An 18,017-nucleotide genomic window follows, 5' to 3' on the forward strand; every position below is an offset into this window, starting at 1 on the left:
AAAAACCCTATGTTGATGACCCAGCAATCTGACTACTGGGCATATACCCAGAGAAAACCATAATTCAAAAAGACACATGCACCCCAACGTTCATTGCAGCACTACTTACAAGAGCCAGGTCATGGAAGCAACCTAAATGCCCATTGACAGACAAATGGATAAAGAAGATGTGGTACATATATACAATGGGATATTACTCAGCCATAAAAAGGAACAAAATTGGGTCATTTGTAGAGATGTGGATGGACCTAGAGACTGTCATACAGAGTGAAGTAAGTCAGAAAGAGAAAAATAAATATCGTATATTAACGCATGTATGTGGAATCTAGAAAAATGGTACAGATGAACCGCTATGCAAGGCAGAAATAGAGACACAGATGTAAAGTACAAACGTATGGACACCAAGTGGGGAAAGCGGGGGAGGGGGTGGTGATGGTGGGATGAATTTGGAGATTGGGATTGACATATATACACTAATGTGTATAAAATAGATAACTAATAAGAACATGCTGTATAAAAAATAAATAAATAGGGCTTCCCTGGTGGTGCAGTGGTTGAGGGTCCACCTGCCGATGCAGGGGGCGTGGGTTCGTGCCCCGGTCCGGAGGATCCCACGTGCCGTGGAGCAGCTGGGCCTGTGAGCCATGGCCGCTGAGCCTGCGCATCTGGAGCCTGTGCTCCACAACGGGAGAGGTCGCAGCAGTAAGAGAGGCCCGAGTACCGCAAAAAAAAAATTTTTTTAATTTAGAAATTAAAAAATAAAATAAAATTTAAGAGAAAAACAAAACCGTATGTTGAAGTCTTAACTCCCAGTACCTCAGAAGGTGACTGTATTTGGAGTTACGGTCTTTAAAGAAGTAATTAAATTAAAATGAGGTCATTAGGGTGGGCCCTAATCCAATTTGATTGGTGTCCATATAAGAAGAAATTTAGACACAGATATACACAGAGGAAAGACCATGTGAAGACAAAGGGATAAGACAAGCCAAGGAGAGAGGCCTCAGAAACCAAGCCTGCTAACAACACCTTGATCTTGAATTTCTAGCCTCCAGAATAGTGAGAATATAAATTTCTATTGTTTAAGCCACCCAGTCTGTGGTACTTTGCTATGGTAATCCTAAAAACTAATATACCATACTTCTAACAAAGAATTGAAATACACAATGAAAAAGTTTTCCACAATAAAAAGGAAAAAAAACAAACAAACAAAAACCCAAGACTTGATGGTTTCTCTAGTGGATTCTAGCAAATATTCAAGGAAGAAATAATACCAATCTATTACAAATTGTTTAGAAAATGAAGAAGGACAAAACATTCTGAATTAATTTTATTAAGCCAACATACCCCTTATACCAAATCTACTAAACACAGTTGTTATAAAAAAAGAAAATTACAAACCAGTAGCCTCATGAACATGGTACTAAAAACCTCAACATAATTTTAGCAAATCAAATCCAGCAATATTTAAAATGAATAATTCACCATGAACAAGTTGGGTTTTTCCAAGGAAAGCAAAAATGGTCTAACATTCAAAAATCAATCAGTTGCGATTCACCAGAAAAATGAAGCAATAATGCACTCATCTCAATAGATTTTTAAAAATTATCAGTATTTAATTTAAAATTAATTTTGTAATTTAAAATTCTCAGCAAATTAGGAATAGATAGGAATTCACCAAATCTGATAAAAGGCATTTATGAAAAGAATTAACATTTATCGTAACAGTGAAACACTGAAAGCTGTCACCCTAAAATTGGGACTATAGTAAAGATATCTAGCCTCACCACTTCTTTACAGCACAAAACTAGAAGTCCTAACCAGTGCAAAAAGGCAAAAAACCAAAATAGCCAGAACAGGAAAGAAAGTAAAACCAACCAACGTTTCCAGATAACATTGTGGCATATGAAAAAAACCCTAGGGATCCTCCAAAAATCTACTAGGAATAATAGGTGAATTACCAAGGTCTCAGAATACAAGATCAATATACAAAAACTAATTATATTTAAATACTATGAGCGATTAGACAGTATTATTTTAAAACAATACCATTGGGACTTCCCTGGTGGTGCAGTGGTTAAGAATCTGCCTGCCAATGCAGGGGACACAGGTTTGATCCCTGGTCTGGGAAGATCCCACATGCCGTGGAGCAACAAAGCCCACGTGCCACAACTACTGAGCCTACACTCTAGAGCCCGCGAGCCACAACTACTGAAGCCCATGTGCCCTAGAGCCCATGTACCTCTACTACTGAGCCCACGTGTTGCAACTACTGAAGCCCACGCACTCTAGGGCTCACGTGCCACAACTACTGAGCCCATGTGCTGCAACTACTGAAGAGAAGCCACCACAATGAGAAGCCCACACATCTTAACAAAGAGTAGCCCCCACTCGCCACAACTAGAGAAAGCCTGCACATAGCAACAAAGACCCAATGCAGCCAAAAATAAAATAAATAAATTAAAAATAGCATCAAAAACTATCACATACCTGAGACTAAATCTAAAAAAAGAAACACAAGACCTTTACACTAAAAAATAAAATCTACTGCTGAAATTAATTAAAGAAAATCTAAGTAAATGTGAAGATATACCATGTTCATAAAATTGGGAGCCTCAAATTTTTAGATTTCATTTATCCCCAAATTGATAGATAGATCTAGTGAAATTCCAGTTAAATATCAGTAGATGTTTTTGTAGAAAATGACAAGGAATTTCTAAAATTTATATGGAAAAACAAAGGACCTAGAAGAGTCTAAGCAATGTTAAAGGGAAGAAAAAAAGTTTAAGGTCTCGCATTACCTGATTTCAAGGCTACAACTATCACATGGTATTCACATGAAGACAGACATATCTATCAATGGAACAGAATAGAGAGTTCAGAAATAGAACATACATATACGGTCAACTGGTTTTCAAAAAAGGTGTCAAGATAATGTAACAGAGGAAATTATAGTCTATTCAATAAATTGTGCTGCAACCATTGGATATCTATATGGAAAAATAAATAAATAGGACTCTACATTTACTTCACACTATACGTTAAAACTTAACTCAGTACTGATCATTGATCTAACTCTAAAAGCTAGAGCATAAAACTTATAGAAGAAAAAATAAGAGAATATCTTCATGACCTTAGGGAGACACATAACACACTAGTAATAAAAGAAAAGGAAAAACTTAAAATTTTATCCTAATTTCATCATAATCATGAAAAATTAAAAATTCATCAAATTAAAAATGTCTATCAAAAGAAACCATTAATATAAAGCTACAGTAATCAGAACTGTGTGGCACTGGCATACAGACAGACATACATATCAGTGGAATAAAATTGAGAGTCTAGAAATAAACTCATATATTTATGAGCAGTTGATTTCAACACGGAAACCAAGACAATTCAATGAGGAAAGAGTAATCTTTTCAATAAAGGGTGCTGGGACAACTGGATATCTACATGCAAAAGAATGAAACTGGAACTGTGCTTCATACCATAAATAAAAAATAAGTCAAAATGGATCAAAGACCTAGATTTAAGAGAAAAACTATGAAACACTTAGAAGAAAACCTAGATGTAAACCTTTGTGACTTTGGATTAGGCAATGGTTTCTTAGATATAATACCTAAAACACAAGCAACCAAAGAAAAAATAGACAAATTAGGCTTTACCAAAACTAAAACTTTTGTGCCTCAAAGGACACTCACTATTAAGAAAGTGAAACTACAACCCAAAGAATAAGAGAAAATATTTCCAAACCATATATCTAACAAGGGTCTAGTATCCAGAATATATAAAAAATTCTCATAACACAATTAAAAAAAACCTTTTAAATAGGCAAAGGATCTGAACAGACATTCCTCCAAAGAAAATACATAAGTGGTCAATAAGCACATGAAAAGATGCTCATTAGTCATTAGAAAAGTGCAAATCAAAATAATAGTAGTAACTATAATTTTAAAAAACAGGCAATAACAATGGTTAGCAAGGCTGGGGAGAAATTAGAATGCTCATACATTGCTGGTGGGAATGTAAAATAATGTAGTTGGTGTGGAAAACAATTTAGCACTTTGCAAAAAGTTAAACATAGAGTTGCCATTTGGAATTACCCAGTAATTCAATTCTAAGTAATTATCTTAGTCAGTTCAGGCTGATATAACAAAAATACCACAGATTGGTTGGCTTAAACAACAAACATTATTTCTTACAGTTCTTCTGGTTGGAAGTCCAGGATCAAGGCCCCAGCAGATCCAGTGTCTGATGAGGACCTGCTTCCTGGCTTGAAAACAGCCACCTTTCTTCTGTATCCTCTCATGACCAGGAGGAGAGATAGGAAGCAAGCTCTCTCATGTCTCTTTTTTAAGGGCATTAATCCCTAATAAAAAGGGCTCCACCCTTATGAACCAATCACCTCCCAAAGGCCCCATCTCTAAATGCCATCACATTGGGGATTAGGATTCCAACCTATGAATGTTAGCGGAACACAAACATTCAGTCCATAGTAGGAATATACTCAAGAGAAGTGAAAATATTAAACATAAAAACTTTTACATGGGTACTCAGGGCAGTATTATTCATAACAGCCAAAAAGTAGAAACAACACAAATATCCATCAACTGATAGATAGAAGCCACACACAAAAGGCCACAGATTGTATGATTCCATTTACATCAGCTGTCCAGAAGAGGCAAATCCATAGAGACAGAAAGTATATTAGTAGATGCCTGGGCCTGGAGGAGGAGGGGGAAATGCGGAGTGAATAATAATGGATATGGGGTTTATTTGGGGGGTTATGAAAATGTTCTAGAATTACATAGTGTTGATGGTTGTACAGCTCTGTAAATATACTAAAAAGTATAATTCACTTTAAAAGGCTGAATTTTATGCTATGTGAATAATTTCTCAATAAATAAAAAGAAACCATTAAGGAAATGAATAGATAAGAAACAAACTAGGAGAAAATGTTCAGAAAACATTCATCTGACAAAGGACTTATAGAATATAAATATAACTCTTAACCAAAATAAATATATTTATATACACACACACACACAGAAAGAGAGAGAGAACAAAACAATTATAAAGTGAGTAAAAGAACTGAAGGGACACCTCATAAAGGAGGATATAAAAATGCCCAATAAACACACAAAAAGTTCCTCACATCATTAGTAATCAGAGAAACGCAAATAAAAACCACAATGGGATGTTTCAATCCCACTCGAGTGGTTAAAGTCAAAAAGACTAATAATACCAAATGATGGCAAGGATGTGGAACATATGAAACTCCATGCATTGCTGGTAAGACTGTAAAATCATACAATCACTTTGAGAAACTGTTTGGCAATTTCTTATGATGTCCTATTATGCAGTGATCCTGCTCCTAAATATTTACCCAAGAGATACAAAAACACACAACCACAAAACAACTTTCACAAGGATATTTTAGCTCCCTTAGTTATAATACCAAAATTGGAAACAATGCAAATATCTATCATCAAGGGAATAAGCAGACAAATAGTGCTATATTCATACGATGGAACACTACTCAGCAACTAAAAGGAATGAACAACTGACACAACAATATGGATGAATCTTAAAAACATGCTGGGTCAAAGAAACAAATCCAAAAGAGTACATACTATATGATTCAATTTATATGAAGTCCAAGAACATGCAAAACTAATCTATGCTGTTTCTGGTGTTTGGAGGAAGGCAGGAAAAAGACTAGAGAGGGGCACAGGGAAGCTTTCTGGGTGATGGAAATGTTCTATATATTGATTTGGGTGGTGATTACACAGGGATGAAAACCTTTTGAACTGTACACTTAAGATTTTCACATGTTAAGTATACCTCTATTTTAATCATTAAAAACAGAAAAAAATCACTAAATGATAAATCAATTTACAGATTATTCAGACTCCGTAAAATATGAAAGAATTTAGATTCAGAATTTTGAATTTAGATTCAGAAGAATTTTGAATTTATGAACTAAGGATTAGGTACTCTTTTTTCTGGCCTACTTTTTGGTTCATTCTTAACATTGATAACTTTGTTTATAAGATATGCATTTGTGTCTGTATTTTTCCAAATTCAAACACCAATATTTAAACTAGATTAAATAACCCCCGTACACACATGCACACACACTTAGAAATAGTCCTTTCTGGCAGCATTATAAAGTGTTTTTGACGTCCTTTTTTTAATGAAATGAAAACATATGTCTCCAATTACCAGCATTATAAGCTTTCAAAATTGTGGGAGTAATCTGAACTACTTCCTTCAAAGACAACTGAATTAAACATACAGAGGAAGCATAGATTAGGATCCTTATTTTTATCTATTTTAAGAGAATAGAAGAACAGAAGGGGTTATAAATCTTGGTCATATTATGCCACTCTTCTGCTCCAATAGATCAAAAACTTGATGAACAAAGGTCATGCAGGACAGCTGAGCAGCAATCAAAGTAAACAATGTACCTTGTTGCCGAGAAAGCTTGCCAATATGAGTTTAGAACTCTCTATCCCAGCAGAAATAAAAGTCTTTGGAAAGTTCCTTACAACATTTTATGACTCATAGGGATTCCCAGAAGTTCCTGTTTCCATTCTGCAGTAGACAGTGTTTGAAGACGTGCAGCTCTAGTCAACTGTTGTTCTTAGGCAACTTGGCTGAAAGATCTGTTTAAAAAACATTTGTTGGAAAGATATGTTTGGCTGTTTTAATTTTTTTTAAACAAAATTCCAGATTTTAAATTTGTTTAACTCCTAATTCAATGTTAACTTAAGGAATAGCCTAAGAAGAATTACTAGTTACATAATATGTATTATGAACTCAGCAATTTTTCCATTTGGAAACTCCCACACCAGGGGGTATATATTCTTGGCATAGCCCCCCCCACCCCCCTCCCCTTGCATATCCTTCCAAACTGCCTCCAGACCCTGGCTCTGTACTCAATAGTTCTGGCTCTGATCTTGGCCACCCAGTTCAGTATCTCACCTTGGCTTCTACTTTGACCAAAACTGCCAACTCACCTCCCAGCCCACCAGGACTTGATTCCTGGCTATTCTCCACTTTTGTCTAGCCCAGCTCTCCCTTTCTAAGTATTGAATACCACTCCTGAGGTATTTTCTCCCCAAACTCATCTAACTGTACTTCACTCTATTTACATTTTAATAGTCTTCACCCCCAAGGCCTATTCTCTACTCCTAGCCAACTCCCCCCATTCTTTCCTTGCTTTTCTCCCAATGTGCCAAACAATAAACCACCTGGTTCTTAACAGTTTTCATCACCTATACATGGTCTTGTTGGTTTGCTTCCTGACAATAACTATAAAGATATGGACATGAGAGAAGGCATAATATTATAAAATATTTTAGCATTATCCCAATAAAAGTTATTCCTTCATTTAATAGGTATGTTAAAGGAGGGAGGCCTGATCTCTCTTGACTCCTTAAGTGACTCATCGCTGCTCTACTTGCTAGCTCAATCCTCCATCTCACCTTTATTGCCGGCATTTCCCTCACACACACTTTCTTTGAAAAGGCAGCTCCTCTCCCAGGTTCCACACCCATCCCTCCCTTGATTCTTTTGTGGATCAGCCTCTGCACAGATGTGGCAAACTGGGTTCAGCCCAAACACACATTTAGTTTGACTTACACAGCATTTTAGACTTTTTTTTCAGTTAGTTGCCAATATTTAAACATTTGAACAATAAGCCTAAAAGCAGAAATTTCCAAAGGAAACGAACATAGGATATCAAAGGTATATCTGCACTCTCATGTTCATTGCAGCATTATTCACAATAGCCAAGACATGAAAATAACCTGTGTTCATCAATGGATGAGAGGATAAATAAGAAGATGTGAGATAGATAAATAGATAGATAGATACATAGATACATAGAGTGGATTATTATTCAGCCATGAGAAAGAAGGGAATCCTGCCATTTGCAACAACATGGATGGTACTTAAGGGCATTATGCTAAGTGATACAAGCCAGACAGAGAAAGACAAATATTGCGTAGTATACTTATCTGTGGACTCTTTTAAAATAAAAAGTCATACTCATAGATACAGAGAATAGAAAAGTGGTGAACAGGAGCTAGGGGTTGGAGGAAATAGGGAGAGGTTGGTCAAAGAGTACAAACTTTCAGCTATAAAATAAATAAGGTCTGAGGATCTAATGTGTAACATGGTGACTAGGGTTGATAACACTGTATTGTACGGTTAAAATTTGCTAAGAGAGTAGAACCTAAATATTCTCACAAAAAAGAAAAATATGTGAGGTGACAGATATGCTAATTAACTACATAGATGGGGGAATCTTTTCACAATGTATATGTACGTCAAATCACCACAACGTACACTTTAAATATCTTATAATTTTATATGTCAATTATACCTCAATAAATCTGATTTTTTTTAAATGAGATGCTATTTGTTTGAGATCAGGGGTCAGCAATCTACAGTTTCAAATTTGTGTCCAAAAATAAAGTTTATTGAACACAAGCATGTTCATTTGTTTATGTCTTATCTATGGCTACTTTTGTGCTACAATGGCACAGTTGAGTAGCTGTGGCAGAGATCATATGGCCAAAAATATTATAAATATTACCAAGGCCAGAAACATTTACAATATGGCCCTTTACAGAAAATATTTGCCAACTTCTGTTCAAATGGTTCGCAACACTGCATGTCTCACCCACAGAGATTATAATATGATTAGTCTGCAGTGGGTGCTGGTGTCCAGCACTCAGAGCTTCTCATGTGATTGGTCTGCAGTGGGTGCTGACATAGGAGTTTGCAAGCTCCCAGATGGTTGTAACGTACATACAAGTTTGTGAACCCCTGAATTAGGTAATCTGATGTTTCCAACAGTCTATGATTCTTTTCTCTTTCTCTGAGAATATATATTTCTCCTATTTAGATAGGAAAAGACTATCTTCTACCCACCTTCACAAGTGTTCTCAGCAATGCAGAACACCCCCTTATATTATCAGAAAGACATCCTCTAGATCATTCATGGCTTAGTACTTTATAAAAACAGATTTCAGGCTCCAACACAGATCTATCAAATGAAAGCCTCCAAGAGGTAATAATTTTGAAAATTTTGGTATTAATATAATTATCCAAGAGAATAATCCCCAAACGGTTCTGATGAGTAACTAGATTTGAGAGCCACTGCCCAGCAATGATAAGGTCATTCATACAGTTACAGTCACTGAAGCTCAACTAGATCTTAAATATCCACGGTAGCCTCTCATCCTCCAGGGTGTCTCTCCACATGGCCTCTAATCACTAATCTTTAAAGCATAACAACTAGGCTCCAAAAAGTAAGGACAAGGAAGCTGCAAGCCCCTTAATGATGATACAAAAGCCCTTAAGGCCTGGACTAGAACTCCCAACTCCCAGAATGTCACTTCTGCCACATTCTATTACTTAAAGCAAGTCATTACCTCGCATTGTTATATATTAATAAGTGCTAGTTGACTGAATATGAATGAATGAATAAAGATGCAGTATAAAGAAGTAATTGACTTCATAGAAAGGCAACAAGTTCTCTAACACTGTTCCTTCCAAATTAAAGTTCTCAGCATAATAGCTTAATATAATGATTAATTCAAAGAAAACCTAGATTAATTACTTTATTTATGCTCATTTCTTGCCAAATGCTAACAAATCCTTGCACTGGATACATGTAAAATCATGAGCAGCTAAGGCAGCTTGAGGCAAAAGGAAGAAAATTAGATTCACTTCTGCTCCAGGTTTCCAACCACTCACTTATATGACCTTGAGCAAGGCTTTTCATCTTTCCTGGTCTTGTTTGCTTTCTGTATAATGGACTATGAACTAGATAAGGGATAAGAAATAGGCATCAAGTGATTTCTGTTATTGTAAAACCTAATTGGAACCCCACTGGCAAGGATTAAGTATTTTTCAAGGAGAAATTACTATCAGTGATAACACCCATTTTTGCTTTGATTGTAGAGGTATACATATACATTTCACATGGCATATTCCATATCACATAGTAAAAATCATCACATACGTATCACACGTTAAAGGCCTGAATCAGGAAAGAATTTTTTAAATATAAATCAAAAACACAATGCAATGAATTTTCTACTTTTTTCCCCTATTTTTAACATTAAATATAATTTAAAATATATATGACTAGGGACTTCCCTGGTAGCACAGTAATTTAGAATTCACCTGCCAATGCAGTGGACACAGGTTCTATCCCTGGTCCAGGAAGATACCACATGCCATGGAGCAAATAAGCCCGTGCACCACAACTACTTAGCCTGTGTTCTAGAGCCCGTGAGCCACAACTACTGAGCCCTCATGTCACAACTACTGAAGCCCCCACGCCTAGAGCACGTGGTCCACAAAAAGAGAAGCCACTGCAATGACAAGCCCGCGCACCACAACAGAAGAGTAGCCTCCACTCGCCACAACTAGGGAAAGCCCATGAGCAGCAACAAAGACCCAACAGAGCGAAAAATAAATAAATTTTTTTAAATAAATAAAATAAAATATATGACTGTGCATATATATACATATATGTATATATACACATATATATGTGTGTATGTGTGCGTGTGTGTGTACAAATATATATATATTAGGCAAGTCAAGAAACCACAGTTTCAGCAGAAGAGATTTAATGGAGGGAGATGTCTTCACAGGTGTTAGAGGCCTGAATAAGCAAAAAGGTAACACTGAGGTAACCCAGGAGGAAGCTACAATGCCTGAGGTTAGGGGACCAAAAGGGAAAAGGTGGGGAAAAACCAGAACCTAGGAGCTAGAAGAATAAGCCCCCAGATTCAATGCTTTAAGGAAGGGGCTTGAGCTGGCTGCTGCTGGTATCTCTGAGGGAACACAATGAGGATGGCTCTGGAAGAGTGAAAAGGAACAGGGGGCTGGAGTCACTTCCACAGCTGCGGCCACCAGCTGATGCTCAGGAGAAGTGCTATCTTGGAATTGAGGCCAAGAAGAACAGTACAAATTTAAAAACAGGAAGAAAGTCTTATCTCCTCTCCTACTACTCACCTCCTATACCTTCAAGTCCCACCCTAATGCCTTCAAGAATCCAGCAAAAATATCTGAGGAATGAAGTTTACAGAGTCACAGCCCTAGCATCACAGAGTAGAGTCAAAAAGGAGGACACAGAGCTGAGAGACAATAAATAGATAAATAACTGGCACAACTTATTTACTCAGAAAAGTGAAGGTTAATTGCACTGTAATTAACAGCACAAAAATTAATGTTGGGTCTTCCCTGGTGGCGCAGTGGTTGAGAGTCCGCCTGCCGATGCAGGGGACACGGGTTCATGCCCGGTCCGGGAAGCTCCCACATGTCGCGGAGCAGCTGGGCCCGTGAGCCATGGCCGCTGGGCCTGCGCGTCTGGAGCCTGCGCTCTGCGGCGGGAGAGGCCACAGCAGTGAGAGGCCCACGTACCGCATAAAAAAAAAAAAAAAAAAAAAAAATTAATGTTTTAGAAAGTATCTTAGAGAATGTAAGAATTATGGAGATTTATACATGAGCAGACAAGCACATTTGAACAGAAAAATGAAAGCTATCCCAGGCTTAAGGAATGACATGCAGAAACAAAGAAAATTTGGACCTTGTGGAAAAGATCTCTATTAAAAAAAGGAAAATGACACTGGTATGAATATCATAATCATGACATTTAAAGTTCTATGTAATCGACTATACTTCAAAAAAAAAAAGTTCTATGAAAGTAAATTAGGTTCCAAGGGTAAGAAATTGGCCCTTATATTCGTGTTAAAGACTATCATGAAATGTCCCACAAGACCATGATGCCTAAAATTTAGGATTACTGGGCTCATGTACTCATGAGCAAACACTACTCACCAAGTGCCCCAAAGTTAAAATAGACCAACAGTGACACCTGCTGCTGTGGACTTACTTTGAAAAGGGCCAGTCTCAACATTTTAAAGTTAAATCTCCTGCCAAACCACTGGACTTCTGCTGTGATGAGTCAGCACTTCTGGAACTCCTGTTTGTCATCTGTGGTATTAGAAGCTTTGCTTAAGCGAACACAGAACATGGGAAAATGAGATAATATTTGAAAAGTAACTAAAACAAACAGCAAACCGTGGGGTGGAGGCATAAGTGATAAGAAAAAGAGACTTCATATTGTCTTTTCTCATCCTGTTTTTCCTTTGGCTAAGTAAGTCCAAACTAATTTTGTAGTTGTCAGAAAGCATGAGCATATCCTCAGTAAAAAGAAGGATTAACTGTTGCCAACTTCAGTGGATTCCAACACAAAATTTATAGCATAATAGCCAGACCAGAAAAAAAAAAAAAAAGGTCAAATGATCAAAGGAGAGTATGTGGAAAACATTTGGAGTTACTCTTGCTTAGGAAACCCCTATCTAAGTGTTTAGGTTGATTATACCTCCTTCAACATCTGCTGACCCTCAGGCTTTTTCTTTTCTGAAAGCCAACAGAACAGAAGGTTTGAATCAAACATGGCTTTTAAAAACTACATATAATCACCAGTGTAAAGTCGTCAGTGGTGCTTATTTATGTAAACTAAGAAATACTAGTTCAAGAAAATCATAAGTTAATTTATTTGCTCAAGAAAAAGAATAGCAACTGATAACAAATCCCAACTCTGGTTATTATAAAAGAAGATGAACAAGAAAGGCAGACCTTGCAGTGAAGGAGAACTGAATTAAGAGTTCTTCTAATACAGGTTCTGACCACTCACTAAATGTGTCACCCTGAGGAAATCACATAACCTCTCTGAGCCTCAGTTTTCTCTTCCATAATACAAAAGGACTGGACTACATGAGAGATGAAAAATGGGTTTCAACTCATTTTCCTTCTTTGGTTAACTGGCAATGGTGGCTTATAAGTAATCCTAAAGCTGCAACCAGACTCAATGGAAAAGGTGCTGATAAATTAGCAGGGTCTGCTGTAAGTAAGCAATACAAACGTGCAGGGCAGCGTGCATGTCACACATATACCAAGCTCAGACAAAATTATTTCTTTCATTTTTTTCAGCTATAAACTCTATTAGCTACCATTTTTAGTGCCTACTATGTTTCAGCTATGCAAGATGCTCAACAGATATTATTTCCAATCGTTACCATATTTTAAGGACAAGGAAAATGAGAAACATAAGATAATTTTCTCAAAGCCACACAACATAGCTGGACTCAATTACTAACAAAATATCCCAACAATCTCTATTATGAATAAAATCTTAACTTCTCTTATTTTAGATCACATCCCCTAGCCCTCTTGCAACATAAAAGCTATAATATCATTATGCCTTATCTGATGATACCTTAATACACCCATATTTCCACAGAAAGAAAGGATGAAGGTTTTGACATGAAATTTGGCTAGCCCATATAAATATAAAAGGGAAAGGTAAGAGCTTAAGGGAGAAAGTGTCCAAGAAAATGCTTTTTTTAGCAAACAGATCAGAAAGGATTGTATGGTAAAAATTAAAAGTGACAAAGGAATAGATAATAACTAAAAGTCATGTTCAACTTTAAAGCAAACAGAATTCTAAACAAATAAAATCACAGGGACAGCAAATCCAGACTTGAAAAGATTCCCGTAAAAACAGGACATTGGGGCTTCCCTGGTGGCACAGTGGTTGAGAGTCCGCCTGCCGATGCAGGGGACACGGGTTCGTGCCCCGGTCCGGGAAGATCCCACATGTCGCAGAGCGGCTGGGCCCGTGAGCCATGGCCGCTGAGCCTGTGCGTCCAGAGCCTGTGCTCCACAGCAGGAGAGGCCACAACAGTGGGAGACCCTCGTACCGCAAAAAAAAAAAAAAAAAAAAAAAAAAAAAAACAGGACATTGTGTATTGCATCAATACACAGGCAACAGCAACTTAATTGGTACAGTACTTAGGGAAGTACTCAGGTACAGTATGCAGGATGTCAGTGCTTGATACACACTTTTTGATGATGATGGTTTACAAATAATTCAGAAAATAGATTCCTGGTAAGAAACATTTTTGAAGCTTCTTTCATTTGATGCACCATTTTGGACATTCTTTGGGTTACAATGTCCAGGTAGAGTAGAAAGGAAGACACTTTAACTTTGTTATAACAAACTGACTCTTTCCATCATATAACAGAAACTTTGAAAATGGCATCACAAAATTGGTCTATCCTGACTAATTACAGAATTACATACTGATGCTTTCAGAGTACATACTCAGAAACTTATACTTGCCTTTAGAGAATTACTCAGAAATACAGATTAGTAAAAATATTTTAAGGAAACCAAATGCCAAAATGTACCCATAGGAGAAAAATGATTATTAATAGCCAAACTGGATTTCATATCAAGGTACCTCATGGCCTATGATTAGCTGGCTGATTTATTCATGTTAAAAGTATTTATTCTTCACTTACTATGAACTAGGCACTCTGAGAGTCACCAGGAATACATAATAAAATAAAATAGTCCTAACTTTGAGGAGTAGAGATCTAAGTGGAAACAGGTACAAAAATAAACAAATGAGGTACATATGTATTACATGAAAGTAAAGTAATTAATTTTCTCTCACAGGGTCAAAGAAGGATCTGAAAGACATATTAAGTACAGGGCTGAACTGAAGATCAATATGTTTCTTAAGATACCCATAATTTGCATGTTTTTTAAATGATATTAAGATAGTAAAAAAATATTAAGATCAAAGGCACGGACTCTTAGACTGGCCTCACTTATAAGATAGCTCTGAAAAGAACATAGTCAATAACCATATGGGGAAAATGGTACTTGTATTATTATGTAAAGCAAAGTGGTACATTATTTTTCATCCCTGCTATTTTAAGGTAATTTCATTCCAAGGGATGAGGGCCCAACATGGAATCATGCACTAAGAAAGTCAACACAAGAAAGTCCTGCAAAGAGTGTTGTTCTACATATGCTTTGTGACTAATTCTGTTTGTGGAATGAACTGAGCCATGGTCATGGGTCACATTCATCCAGCCAAGAGAATGTTTCCAGAGTGTAATTGTTCTGGGCATCAAGGCACTTTACAGCATGTTCCCATTGCTTTTTGCTATTTTGTGGACAGGAGACTGCTGAGAAAATATTATTCACCCGAATTAGACTGGACTAGTCAACCGCCCGGTTATTACATCTCCATGTAAGCACAAGCAGTGTCTGCAACCGAATTTACCAGATGTTTCTAATTTCTCTACCTTCTGAACTACAAGTTGGTTTTCTCTTCCCGACTTTGAAATATTTTAAACAAAGGACTTTCTGTAATGTCTCAGGAAACTTACAAAATTTAAATCCTGGTTAATATCAGAATAAGAGTCCTGGGACTCCTGCCATTGCCACATTGATGGGATTTCCACCTTGCTACTCACTACTCAAGATTCTCTCTCTGGAGTCTCATTCACTCTAGAGATTTCCATCTGGCTAACAAATTGAAAAACACTGAATTCTGGAGGTAACTACATGTCCTCTGCTACCGCATTATCTAAAATAAATGCTACTTCAAATTAAGGCCTTAATGTTAATAAAAATGATCAAGCCACATACCTCTCAAACCAGCAACTGCATTTCTAGAAAGTTACCCACAGAGATTTGCACACATGTTCACAAGGAATCGTATACAAGGATATTCATTGCAGCATGGTTTGTCAGACCTTGAACTTGGAAACAACCTAAGCATCTATCAGCAGGGGACTGGTAGAATATTTTATGCTACATCCACACAAGAAATAATTTGCAGCCCTTAAAATACCTAGGCAGTTCTCTAGATATAATAAGAGAAATCCCCATAATAATTGTTAGGGGAAGAACTAGGCCAATACGTATGTGTAAAAACACACACAATATATACTGTGTATCTTTTTGTAGCTTTTGAATTTTAATTTGTTGCGATGTGCAAGCATTGTTTATTCAAAAAATTAAATAAGTTTGGTGAAAATAAAGTAAAATCAAGATAAAATGAGGTCTTGAGGAAACTAAACACAACTAATGGAAAAGGGACATAGTAGAAGGAGGGAAGAAAGAAGGGAAAGAAAATTGTGAGACTTCAAGCTTCCAAAACCATGGAAGGGTCTGTCTTTTATTCTCACCAGCAAAATTTCCAACTTGTGTCACACGGTTGGCCTACCTCAGTTCTGATTCTTTGCAAGCGCTCAGGAGTGGCATTTGACACTTGACTGGAGACTCTCCCCTTCCGTGAACTGCCTCACCCTGATTCTTTTTTTTTTCTTTTTTTTTTTTTAAATTGAAGTATAGTTGATTTACAATGTTGTGTTAATTACTGCCGTACAGCAAAGCGATTCAGTTATACATACATATACATTCTTTTTTATATTCTTTTCCATTATGGTTTATCACAGGATATTGAATATAGTTCCCTGTGCTGTAGAGTAGGACCTTGTTGTTTATCCATTCTGTATATAATAGTTTACATCTGCTAATCCCAGACTCCCACTCCATCCCTCCCCCAAACCCCTCCCCCTTGGCAACCACAAGTCTGTTTTCTGTCTATGAATTGGTTTCTGTTTCGTAGATAGGTTCATTTGTGTCGTATTTTAGATTCCACATATAAGTGATATCATATGGTATTTGTCTTTCTCTTTCTGACTTACTTCACTTAGTATAATAATCTCTAGTTGCATCCATGTTGCTGTAAATAGCGTTATTTTGTTTTTGTATTGGTTTTTTTATGGCTGAGTAGTATTCCATTGTATACATGTACCACATCTTCTTTATCCATTCTTCTGTCGATGGACATTTAGGTTGTTTCCATGTCTTGGCTACTGTGAATAGTGCTGCTATGAACATAGGGGTACGTGTATCTTTTGAATTATAGTTTTGTCTGAATATATGCCCAGGAGTGGGATTGCTGGATCATATGGTAATTCTATTTATAGTTTTCTGAGGAACCCCCATACTGTTTTCCACAGTGGCTGTACCAACTTACATTATCACCAACAATGTAAGAGGGTTCCCTTTTCTCCACACCCTTTCCAGCATTTGTTGTTTATAGACTTTTTAATGATGGCCATTCTGACTGGAGTGAGGTGGTACCTCACTGTAGTTTTGATTTGCATTTCTCTAATAATTAGTGATGGTGAGAATTTTTTCATGTGCCTGTTGGCCATCTGTATGTCTTCTTTGGACATACAGGTCTTCTGCACATTTTTTGATTGGGCTGTTTTGTTGTTGAGTTGTATGAGCTGTTTGTATATTTTGGAATTAAGCCCTTGTCAGTCACATCATTTGCAAATATTTTCTCCCATTCTGTAGGTTGTCTTTTCATTTTGTTTATGGTTTCCTTTGCTGTGCAAAAGCTTATAAGTTTGGTTAGGTCTCCTCACCCTGATTCTTTTTTTTTTTTTTTTACATCTTTTTTTTTTTTTTACATCTTTATTAGAGTATAATTGCTTTACAACAGTGTGTTAGTTTCTGCTTTATAACAAAGTGAATCAGTTATACATACACATATGTTCCCACATCTCTTCCCTCTTGCGTCTCCCTCCCTCCCACCCTCCCTATCCCACCCCTCCAGGCGGTCACAAAGCACCAAGCTGATCTCCCTGTGCTGTGCGGCTGCTTCCCACTAGCTATCTATTTTATGTTTGGTAGTGTATATATGCCCATGCCTCTCTCTCGCTTTGTCACAGCTTATCTTTCCCCCTCCCCATATCCTCAAGTCCATTCTCTAGTAGGTCTGTGTCTTTATTCCTGTCTTACCCCTAGGTTCTTCATGACATTTTTTTTTCTTAAATTCCATATATATGTGTTAGCATACGGTATTTGTCTTTCTCTTTCTGACTTACTTCACTCTGTATGACAGACTCTAGGTCTATCCACCTCATTACAAATGGCTCAATTTCGTTTCTTTTTATGGCTGAGTAATATTCCATTGTATATATGTGCCACATCTTCTTTATCCATTCATCCGATGATGGACACTTAGGTTGTTTCCATCTCCGGGCTATTGTAAATACAGCTGCAATGAACATTTTGGTACATGACTCTTTTTGAATTATGGTTT

The sequence above is a fragment of the Phocoena phocoena genome, chromosome 7, assembly GCF_963924675.1.
Source record: "Phocoena phocoena chromosome 7, mPhoPho1.1, whole genome shotgun sequence".
NCBI classification, from domain to species: Eukaryota; Metazoa; Chordata; class Mammalia; order Artiodactyla; family Phocoenidae; genus Phocoena; species Phocoena phocoena.